Source organism: Embiotoca jacksoni, unplaced genomic scaffold, assembly GCF_022577435.1.
Source record: "Embiotoca jacksoni isolate LCO1_2020_lvr unplaced genomic scaffold, fEmbJac1.0.p SCAF_61, whole genome shotgun sequence".
NCBI classification, from domain to species: domain Eukaryota; kingdom Metazoa; phylum Chordata; class Actinopteri; family Embiotocidae; genus Embiotoca; species Embiotoca jacksoni.
This window is the reverse complement of record NW_027185416.1, coordinates 1,347,728-1,360,089: the sequence shown is the minus strand read 5'-3', so window position 1 is coordinate 1,360,089 and position 12,362 is coordinate 1,347,728. Positions and strand designations below refer to the sequence as shown.

The 12,362-nt window shown below is 41.7% G+C and overlaps 1 pseudogene; it reads left to right on the top strand.

Annotated features, from left to right (window-relative positions):
* Nucleotides 1–1,320: 1,320 nt before the first annotated feature.
* Nucleotides 1,321–2,407, top strand: LOC138213571 (piggyBac transposable element-derived protein 4-like; annotated as a pseudogene).
* The last annotated feature ends 9,955 nt before the right edge of the window (nt 2,408–12,362 follow it).

Genomic DNA, 12,362 nt, shown 5'->3' with positions numbered 1-12,362 from the left:
ACTTTTCCACTCTCTTCATCCATCCCTTGTTCCCTCCCCTCCTCTCAGGCTGTCTTTTTACTTTTGGCCTTGGCTCAACTGACTGGCTCCATGCCAGGACCTGCAGAGTGACTTTGGGCTCTGCTGCCAACGTGCGTAGGGACCTGCGCGACGCAGCCCGATCCTCATGTGCCAGCATCGGTGGGGGCACGGTGGTTAGAGGGCAACGCTGCTGTCACCCATGGCCCAGGTCCTGTGGGAGAGAGCACGTGGGGCGAGGGTGTTAATGCTTTCAGATCTGGTTAAGACTTGGGAGACAGCTCTGTTACCTGGGTCGTGGGTGGGAGATGGGGGGAAGGAAAAGAAGAGGGTGGTGGTGGTGGGTGGAGTAAAGGGCATCTGCTTCCCTTCTAACACTCAGACAGCCAACATAAACCAGTACACTGAGGGACACGTTGCGAAGGACATACTGTGTGCTTACACTGACTCGTTGTATGCTGAAAATAATGTGGACATGGCAGAGTGTGTTGCTGTTGGCTGCAGGCTCAGTTCCATGTTATTGTATATACATTTTGTCTAATTGACATGGCCTCATCAAATCATAAGCAGTATAAGAACGTTATAGAGAAGAAAATTAAATGAAATTGGGTTTATTACAATTTGGTGTAAGCTGTATGATGTATGATGATGTAAACACCTGTATTCTAACCACACTTAAACCCTCCTGTCGTGTTTGGGTCAAATCTGACCGATTTACAACTTGATCAATCATAAATATTGTGTTTTACATCTGATTGCCTCAAGGCCTTATGATATCCTCCACACTAGCCATTTGAACATATAAAACTGCTGATCACCACTTTCATTGATTTTTTTGTGGTTTAGTCAACTTTGTAACACCCATGGTGTTCCCAGTCAAAAGTGACCGCCATAGAAAATGAATGGGAAACACTAGACTATGTCCATTCATCAGATGGAAAATAGCCCCATACACACCCACACATCCACAACCACAACCCCCCCCCCCACACACACACACCTCCCTCCCATACACACACACACACACACACACACACACACACACACACATACACAACCACACCCCCCCCCCCCCACACACACACACACCTGTGTGAACACCTGTTCACAGCTCCATATATAAAGTTGTACACATTTCAAATTTCAAACTTCAAACAAAAAAAAAATCAGGTGTTTGTTATGGGAACCCATCACTATCGCGTGAACCACACCTTCCAGACTAAACAATGTTTCATATCTTCTCACGTTTCCCCTATATAAACCTTTATTTGTGCCTTTTTCTCATTTTACTCTGTGAACACAATGAGTAGGCGACTGATGAGGCGATTTTCTGTCAGAGAGTCTCTGGACCGAATTTTTGAACCAGATGAAGAGGAGATTGAGCCGGAGAAAGAGGAAGATGTCTCAGAAATTGAAGACAACATTGATCCTGATTTTGATCCGGACAATTATGAGACTGACCAGTCAACAGATGGCAAGGAAATGGCACCAGAGAAACAGGCACCTGTGGTGACATACCAGTCCAAGGGTGGCAACTTTCTCTAGTATTCATCCTCCCAGGACAGAGGAGGCAGAGCGAGAGTTGAAAACATAATAAGGATGACGCCAGGGCCAACATGATATGCAACATCTCGTGTGGATGACATCAAGTCCAGCTTCCAACTCTTTTTACCAGAGTCCATTGAGGGTATTATACTGGAAATGACCAACCTGGAGGGGAGGCGTGTGTTTGGGGACACGTGGAGAGCATTGGACCAGGTAGGCCTCCAAGCCTACATGGGTCTGTTGATTCTAGCACGAGTATATCGGTCAAACAATGAGGCTACAAAAAGTCTGTGGGATGCGGAGTCTGGGAGGCCTATATTCCGGTCAACAATGTCCTTACGACAGTTTCATGTCCTCTCAAGAATTATCCGATTTGATAACAGAGATACACGACCTGCCTGCTGCTGAAACGACAAACTGGTTGCCACCAGGAAGGTTTGGGACAGGTGGGTGGAGCGCCTACCAGTGATGTACAATCCAGGCCCTGAGGTGACAGTCGACGAGCGCCTGGTCCCTTTTAGAGGTCACTGTCCATTCAAGCAGTACATGCCAAGCAAACCAGGCAAGTATGGAATCAAGATCTGGGCAGCATGTGATGCCAGGAGCAGCTATGCCTGTAATATGCAGGTCTACACGGGAAAACCTCTTGATGGAAGGCCAGAAAAAAAACAGGGCATGCGTGTTGTACAGGGCATGACAGCCGATCTCAAGGGGTATAATATCACGTGATAACTTTTTTACGTCATATGCACAGTCAGGAGCTGCTGAAACGAAATCTCACCATGGTGAGGACTTAAATGCTACAAATGTGATGCCTATGTTTGCAAGGCACACTCTGACCTAATTACACAATGCCACTCCTGTGCATGAACACACACACACACACACACACACACACACACACACACACACACAGATGACTATTCATGTTGATGTTCTGATGTTCTGTGAATTTGGTTTCTGTTTTGATTTTGATTTTGATTTTTTTACAATAAATGTTAATTTAGCGATATATTTTCAATGTCTATTCTTTGTATATTCACAGCAGTTATTCATGTAAACCACTAGTCTGAGACATTGTTTCCAGCTTAAAAAGGTGTTAAATAAAATTTGGTGATGATTAATGGTTTTTGTGTTAACGTAAGAGCAGTTAAAACAGACTGGTCAAATTTGACCGGGAACACTAAAGTAAGGAGGTGAGAAACGAACACGACAGGAGGGTTAAAATCAGTTTATTTTACAGAATCCTTCTCATGAACACACTTTCTGATATAATGTTTTCTATACTACAATGAACACAGTGGGTTTTTTTTTTTATTTAGTAATGTTCAACTAAAGGACAGCGTGTGATATACATTTACAGCCTTTCTGTCTGTGAAAATTGCATTTGCCTGTTGTTACACTCTAGCATCATCGTCAGGTCAAAATGCCATTATTTTGTGTAAGGTTGACTTTATAAACTGAATAACATGTCCATCAGTCCCAGCTTTACTTTTATCTCTATGCTAATCACGAAATGTTAGCATGCTGACACGTGAAAATAAGATTTTAAAAGTGGTGATGAAAAGACTTTAGACATTTTAAATAAAGCAAAGTCACAACCATAGATATCTCTTACACTATTCTCCCACAAATAAACTTTTTCAAAACACTCATCTCTAATACTTCATCACACCGTCCATGGTACCAGTCATGCTAATATCTGAATATGTTAAAACAAAATGCGATCAATAAGTTCAGAGACTGTTCCTGATGACTGTTCCAGTAATGCACATGGAGCAGGGGAAAGTTGTGTCGCTTGATAACATAAGCAACTCAGCTACACATGCTTGAAATGCTTCAGAAAGTCTGCAGTAATGAAGCAATGAGCCGTGCGAGAGGCTTTAGCGGCGTTCACTTTTCAAGAGGGGCAGGGCATTACTTTCCAAGACATGCACTGTAACGCAAGGTCAGGTTGTCAATGCCAAGTTCTACTGTAATGGCATGAGGAAAAATATTTGGCACAAACTACCTGAACTGTGATGCAATAGCTTGCGGGTTCTCCAAAATGACAATGCACTCGATGGCAGTGCGTTGAAAACGTGAGTTTCTCGCCTGCAAAAATAAAATCGTTGCTCTCCACCACCCCTACTCAATGGATTTGGCTCCTTGCGACTTCTTTCTGTTCACCAAAGTGAAGTTCAAACAGAAGGCTTGCTGTTTTGACACTGTGGAGAAGTGCTGGGAGTGCTGTCTTGCCTTACAAGGGTACTACTTTGAAGGGGAAGGCTAACAGATTTAAATCTGGAAAGATTTTTTGGTTGTTTCAGGTCCAGTCTTAGAACCTTTAAATGCACCTCATCAATGAAAATCATATTCACTGATATTGTCGGCATGGATTATGACATTGCCACCAACAATTTTAAGTGTAAAGTTTTCCCTTTCTCCACTGTAATGGTACTACAGTTATGGAAGGCTCCTATTTTAAATGAGCGAAAGCTCAGTTGCTTTTCCTCAGTAGCTGCTGCCTTCACTGTCAGTGGTCAGCAGGTTTTCCAGAAGAATAAAGTTGTCTTCTGTCAGCCTCTCAGTACCTCCTGTCCAAGGTCCTAGTGAAAATGTGCCAGCCTGGCTGGGCAATAAATAAATGATGAAAAGTGAAATGAATAAAAACATGAATGACTGTGGCGATGACACTGTGTGACAGCCCAGAGATGGGAATTAGGAGCCAAAGCGGCGCTAAAGCTGGGTTATTGGGCAGGGGCCCCGCTAACGAGCCATGAGATTGAGTTTGACACGTCGAAGAACAGGTGCTCATTTATTTTCCCAAACAAAAGGACTGGGCCAAAACTCGCCTGTCCAAAATAACACAGCAATGTAAAGTCTTCGGCTGGCAAGGTGTGATTACAAGGCAACCAAATTAAAAATATTTTTTCCTCAGTAGTGTTGGTGATTATATTTCTGACTATAATCTAGCTAATCCAGTTTGATGTTATCCTTGACATTCTTCAGATGTTGTTGGATGCCTTCCGGCTCTGTACCAGCATTCTTGCCGGGCACAGGTGTGGCAGCGTGGACAATAACAAGCACTGAGTAATTACCACAGCCATATCCATAACAGCCCTAAACCCCCAAAGTGTGCTCAGGGTACCCCTCTACCCCTTCATCTCCTCCACCGCCTCCCTTCATCCTCTCCTCTTGCTATCACTTTCTCTCCAGCTAAATCATAGGACTGGGCTCGGGTCCAGGGGCCTCGCTGCTGCTGCCCAGTTTCTGTCGGGGAGGGAAATAAAGCCAGACGGGCCTCTCAGGATGCTCTAATGTCTGCGTTAATTGTGAGTTATGGGGAAACATGGCGAGAGTGCAGGGGTCAGGCCTGTCAGCAGTCACACTCTTCAGGCGGAATTTGCCACGCTTCCTTTTTATCCTCCAATGAACGGGGCAGAACGCAAGGAAATTAGCATTAGCACACCGGTCTGTTTCTATAACCAACCCAACCCCCCCCCCCCCCCCCCCCCCCCCCCCCTTCATTTCTGTACTGCTCATCTCAATCTTTCCTGGCTGGTATGTCATCCTCTTGATTACAGAATGAGATGGAGTGGACCAAAAATTTATAGGGAGCCCTTTTATTTCAGCAGTCTTGGGAAATATAAGCTTTTACAATACCTCTGAACAGTGATGTTATTCATTTAATGAGAAAAACCAAACCCTCTGGCTCAAAGGTGGAATGAGAGCAATAACTGTTCTCATGATGGGCCATTTTTCTCTATGAGTCATTGCACACAGAGAAGCTAGTGTCGAAGTCTCATTTGTGCAAGTACAGAGTCAGATTAGCTAAAACAGACTGTCAAACCATGTAGACAGCCGTCGTCAATGTCATACACATAAACCAGTTTAAAAAAACAAAAAACAAGTGAGGGATATTCTCTGGAAATAAAATATATTCAATGAGTGAGTGATGGAGATTATAAGAGATCAAAGCTATCTTTGATCTTAACAATATTAAAATGTGATCATTTCTCTGTAATTTACAATGTCAATTTCAGTAATCCTATTACAGTTACTATAAAGAAATCATTTAATTCACACAATTAAATTCCCTAAAAATATTTCTTACTGTACTTCATAATTTACTGTAAAAAAAAAAAGAAGCAAAGTATTAGTTTACTTTACTTAACTTTATGACAGTATACTGTTTCTTACAGGCTTGAAAGTCTACAATTCTGACTTTTACAGCTGGTGACCCAACGAGAAAGTATTTTAACACAACAAAATACTATTTTCTGGTGGGCCTTGTAGAAATTCCTATTGAAATTACTAACAAGGAACAAGTACTCAAAGCTGCAGAATCAGATTTATTAGACTTTATAAACATATTGATCACATGTTTATATGTTCATGAAAAATTGCTGCAGACCAAGCAACAAGTGGGCTCGTGTTTCTGGACGCTGGTATTTATTCATTTTTTAGCTTCGTTTTGGTCCAGTTTTTAAAAACATAGCTACCTTGCCTGTTAGTTTCCTAAGAATGAGTCGCCACCTTTGTCATCTGCTGTTTAGTCAGATAACCAAAACAGTGAAATACTCCATATATATGAGGTGAACTGGGTGATGATTCTCAGGGGGTCACCACCACGTATGATCACTTTTCACATTAAATGTTGTCACTTTATTAAGTATTTACACAAAAATATTGGTCAGTGCAGCTTTAAAGTATACATTTAGAATTTCGAAGGAGCAGTGGTGAGCTTCAGGTAATGCAGAATGTGAAAGGTCCTCTCGAGACAGAGTTTATGTCTGTTCTGAGTGTACTGTACAAACTTGCCAATACAAAAAGGTGAGCTCCATGAAGAGGTTATGTGGAAATGAAGGGCTAATTCTAAATGAAAACACAATATTTATTAGTTTCAGGTGATTTTTACACCAATTTTAACTCAATTATGAATATTAGGTTATGTGCCATTTCTACCAATAGAGCCCCCTAAATCCCACACAATTGAACCTTTAAGTTGTTGTCATTACTAGGTCCAGCACCATTGATCAAGTGAAGAAAAACGGAACATAGAAGTCGTTTATCAAAATGATTGAGGAGGAAGAATCCCCATGCTAAAGTGAGCCAAAGCCACTAAAGTAAAAAAAAGAAAATCCAAATTCATGTGAGGACTGAAGTCAGAAGAGCCCTGGGGGGACGATGTGTTATCATCCTTGCAGCTTGGAGGCCCTGCCTCCCGAGCAGGGGAATGAGGTAGCATTACTTTAACAGCTGTGCAAACACAGCTAATGCCTGCTACTGCTGTTTCCCCTCTCAGCCTTCAATGCTGCTAATCATAGCGCATAGCCCCTGTGACTTTACCTAGAAGCCCACAGAAACAAACCAATACGCACATCCAAAAATACTGTCCTCCTCCAAATGATTCAAGCATTACAGAGAGGATTAAAAGGGCCTAAAACTGAAAGGTTCAACTGAAGATGCGCAGTAGGGTGACTGAATATCAGGTCAGGCAACACAACACAGATATCAACATCAGAGCTACGATCCTGACCATTGTTCTGATGTTACGCTCCAAATCACATTTGACTTTTTCAAATGAGTTATGTTTTCAAACCTCCTTATCTAAAGGTTGTAATGTGGCATTTGTGATCCTGGAGAGTTGGAGTTAATCACCATTCTGAGACGCAAGAGGGGGAAACAGGGCAAGATTATTTTACTCAAATAGAAGTGTTGTTGTAGTTGTTGAGATCTTTTGTCATGGAGACACCTGCTCCTACATCCTCTCTTCACCTCCAGTTTGGATCTTTTCCTGTTGTCTCCTCATCACTCTCTATGTGTCTGTGTCATTCTGACATATGATGTATGTTGCTGCTGTCTTCTTTACTGTGCTTTCCCACTCCATCAGTCACCTGACAGCCCCACCTGCCGTCTCACCTATTCCCTATACGCTGATTAGCTTTGGTGCTTTAAAGACATTCTGACTGTCATACAGAGGTTGGATAGATTGTACATCCCACAGGGGAAAACAGTCATGACCAGGCATGTGGAAGGATTGATGCAAGGATCATAATGCATGTCTGAGTAACCCCGAGGAGAAAAGTTGTTTCCAAAAGGTTTCCATCCAAATGTAGCTCAAACTTTGATCACATTTTGAGAAAGTCAACAAAGAAAACACAAATTTTCCAGTTTCCGTCAACTATAGTTGATGTAAATATTAGGAGCTGGTTCATCGAGATAAAAAGCAGGTGGCTTCACTCAATTAATCCTTAATACACTATCATAGAGCAAGAAATTCACATCTGAAAGTAATCCCAAAGAAATGCAGGATTTACTTTTACAGTATTCTTCAACAACAACTGCAGCCTTCAGCTTCTTTAGAAGATAATTTAGCCTTTTGAAGAACTGAAACTTTATGCTGTATTGTGGCACCAGACAGGGGTAGAAAGTAACCACTCTGATTACATTTATCTGATAATGTTTGTTACTAGTTGATGCAGATTAATAATTCAAAATACAATAAACAGAGTCATAATCATGTGTTATTATGTTCAAAGGTAAAACATTCATTTATATTATTGATTACTTGGTAAAATGCACAAGCTACCCAGCTGTATGCTTCAGGGATGAACTGATTAGACTTAGGTGGTCGGAGGTCGAAGGTCAAGGTGACTTTGACCTCAAGTCTTTCCCATTCTTGTGAATGCAATATCTGTGGAAAGCTTCAAGGGTCTTCTTCAAATGTGGCACAAACATTTAATTGGACTAAAGGATGAATTTATGAGAATTTGGTGGCAACAGGTTAAAGGTCACTGTGACCTTACAAACCACGTTTGTGGCCATAACTCAATAATTGATACACTAATTATGACAACATTTCAGACAAATGTCTAATAGGATAAAATTATGAAATTTTATATTCCAAAGGTCAAAAGTAAACTTCATTGTGACAACACCTCCGTTTTTTTCTGTCAGGAGTCCAGTTTTTTTCCTCCGTTTTGCCCCCGATCACCTCTCCTCCTGTGTCCCCTGTCTTTGTCTGTGGCCACGCCCCTCACCTCCCGTGGTCACGCCCCTCACCGGTCCCAGCAGATGCAGCCACTCACCCCTGATCACCACCTGCAGGTGTGCTGCATCTCCCTGATCACCTCCCCGGACTATATGTAACCTGCCCCTGCACAACTCTGGTTGTCGGTTCATTTTTGTTTAGTCACCCATCTGTCCTCCGTCAGCTCTCCGTCAGCTCTCCGTCAGTCCTGTTCCTGTTCCCGTTCCTCCGGCCTATGTGCCTCCTGCGGATATTCCTCGTCAAAGTCACCAGTCGGTGGAGTTGCCCTCCCGGCTCAGAGGATTGTTGACGCTGTCCCTTCCGCTGGTCTGCCGGCTGCCCTGTCAGCCGTGTCCCCCTGGAGCTGTCGGTCGAGTTGCCCTCCCGACTGGAAGTAAGTGGACACGATAGGTGCCACCTTTTGGTTCGTTGTTTTTTTTTTTTTTTTTTTTTTTTTACAATAAAGACTGTATTTTGGAACTTGATACATCGAGTCTGTGAGCTTGCATTTGGGTCCTGGAAAAACACCCACCACATAACATTTTCAGCAAAATGTTTCAAACATTTAAAAACTCAACAGAAGAGACTCAACAATATGTGACCATATTTCACCTATATTGGTCAGACACTAAACTGGTGACACTAATCTTGGGTTTCCACCCATACTGTTGTGATTGTAAGATATTCTGGACACAGTATATTACATGAGTTTGGACAGATATGGAGGTAAACCACAACTTCAGTGGTTTGCAGAGAAATACAACTGTGAGGTGGAAATTCTACTTTTATTTAACAGCAATGACAACTTGATGATTCGAATTTGATCAAAAATCAAATATTGTCCGAAGACTACATCTGGGCATTCGGGGTGGCACAGTGGTGCAGTGGTTAGCATTGTCGCCTCACAGCAAAAAGGTTCCAGGTTCGAATCCGGTCCTGGGCCTTTCTGTGTGGAGTTTGCATGTTCTCCCTGTGCTTGCGTGGGTTCTCTCCGGGTTCTCCGGCTTCCTCCCATCATCCAAAAACATGCACCTCAGGTCAGGTTACCTGGCGCCGCGCTAGTGGCAACCTGTTGCAGCAGCTCCCCCCTGAGAGCCCCCCCCTGCTGTAGTGATGAAATTTCCCCTCGGGGATTAATAAAGTGAATAAAATTAAAATTAAAAAAATTAAATTAAAAAATTAAATTAAATCTGTCCCATGTTGAAAACAGTACTGTTTGATATTACTGTGTGCATTGATCAATACTTTTAGTCTCCGTGAGGACACTTGAATTTGATTCCTCCTTGACACAGAGGAACTGCACTGACCAGCAGAAGCTGACTGAATTTTTTTTTTTATGTTGAAGTATAGCATGTTTACCAGACAGGGATGCTGCAGCAGTCATGAATAATACACAAAGGACACCACAGTCAATACTGCACACACAACTCAGCTGCCCCTCATCCAGCCATCTACCTCCTCCTCTGTCCTGTCCTGTTTTCCACAAATAATACATTAAAATGAGGAAGAGCTTGTTTACTTCTGGTTTGTGTGGTTCTTCTGAGGTAAATTATTTCCCTCTGTTCAACTGATGGGTCAACACAAAACAAGGAGGAGACTTCATTTTCACTCTCCGTCTGATTCTTTTTTTTCACTTTTCTTTTTGTGTGTGCATCATGCTGGAAAGAACTAAAACAAATAGCCCACACAGTCTCCTCTGTATTTCACATATGCGATGTTGCATTGGAGGAGGCAGATCCAGAGGAAGGACTGTCAAACAATCCATGCCAGACGACTGGTTCTAATAGTGGATGATGTTAGTCCAGAATCTGACAGAAACACCCACACAGACTCTCTGGACTGTCTGTGTAATGTTCAGCAAGCTGCCAATTGTTCATTATTAAAAAAAAAAAAAAAAAAAAAAAAAATGTCCTCAGTTTGTTTACCTCACCAGATGCCTTACATTCACAAACTAGCAAAAGAGTCCTTGGTCGTGCAAAGATTTTTTCAAATAAATTGCACCATTTTGTTTCCCAAGCAAAGTGTTGATGCAAAGCAAAACGCAAATATGCCAGAAATGCAATATGTGTACAGTATGGAGAGACAATTAAAACCACAATCTATAATGAAGGAAATAGGAGTCTAATGAAGAAGCTCAGACAGAGCATCGCTGACCCTCTCTGACCTGCACATGAAAAGAGACGCAGTCGGCAGAATGCCTACAAAGCATCGTCCCTGCCTCTTTGAAGTGGCATGCAGAAAACTTGCCATCTGGCGTGATCATCACATTTTTACTTTGACAATCCTCAAATTCTCAGACTTAAACAGGCTGCAGAAGCTCAGCTATGCCTCACTTCTTTTTTTATTGCCTGCAATACAACACAGGCCTTGTCTATGCAGTCGTGTCTCAGCTTTTTGTGCTCTGACAATTACACCTTGGATACTTTTAAAATGAGTGTTTAGGTATGAACTAAATGCTTATTGTTCCTATCATTACAATACACAGCAAATATGAAAATAAACATGTCATGTTTGTACGCTTGGACTTGGCTTGGACTGTCGCATTGGAAATTACTTGAAAGCAGTTTGCTTTCCATCTCATAATAATGATGGGTCCTTTGTAATATATGGTACTTCCACTTACAGTCAGTCAATCCAAGCAGAACAAGACCATATAATTTAACATCCTATATGTCATAGAACATAATAAATGCTGCTGCAACATCTTAAATATTACGTTTCTGAAATTATCTTTCAAGGGTGAATGTAGTTCAAGTACCAATGCTTCATTTTTAGAGGCTACTGTATGTAACTTTAAGGATATTCAAAAACAAGTAATTTCTTTTTACATGTGATTTATGTTTGATGAACTTTAACGAATTTTAAAAAGATAATGGGAAGCAGGGTTACATTATTTTATCTCAAAACAATATGGTTCCCATATGAACAGACAAACAGGTCTTGCTCACTGTAGTGATGCTGTATTGTTTTAGGTCAGATTTGAAAATAAAAAAGTCAACCTACCCCATCAAGTGGTGGGTTACTCACCTCTCTGCTGTCACAGAGCTGCATAAATATATAATTGTGATTTGGTCATGCATGAACTAAATGAAGCAAACACAGTTTGTTGTATCAATAACAATATTTTACACTGAAACTGAGGCACATTGCCATGCAAGTAAGTGATAACAGAGAGCTGGGGATGACAGGAAGTTGGCTTGTTGCTGTAGTACTGCTCCTTATCAGTCTTGAAGAGTTTTCATACTACTCTACAAAAGCAAACAGCAGTGACTGTTCCAGTTCAGCCAAAATGACTACAAAAAGCATAAAATAAGTTTTTCACAGATTATAGAGGCCTATATGTCTGAAAAGCTCACTTTTCTCTGCCAACATGTGACCACCATGGAGTGTGAATAGAAAACCCAAAACAGAATGACAAAGATGGATTATCAAATGTGTTCACATTAGCTGATCATGACTTAGAACACACTGTAATCAGTAGAAATAGCAGCTCATATGTTCGCCAACAATTTCCCGTTCGACTATAAACTCAGCATTGCATATGATGCAACACCAGTGCATCTAAATATGGCTTGGAACTGTGAGTAATCCAATAGTGTTAAATATGCACAGCAAAATCCATCTTACACTGTTTATATAGGTGCAACCTTCACCAACACCACTCCTGTCCACCCAACCTGGCAGAACACAAGTGTGAGTCACATTGCCGAGCCCTCAACCTGGCAACACAGAGGTGCGATCCTCACCTCAGGGTCTATAAATTATTCAGGTTAGACAGTAATGA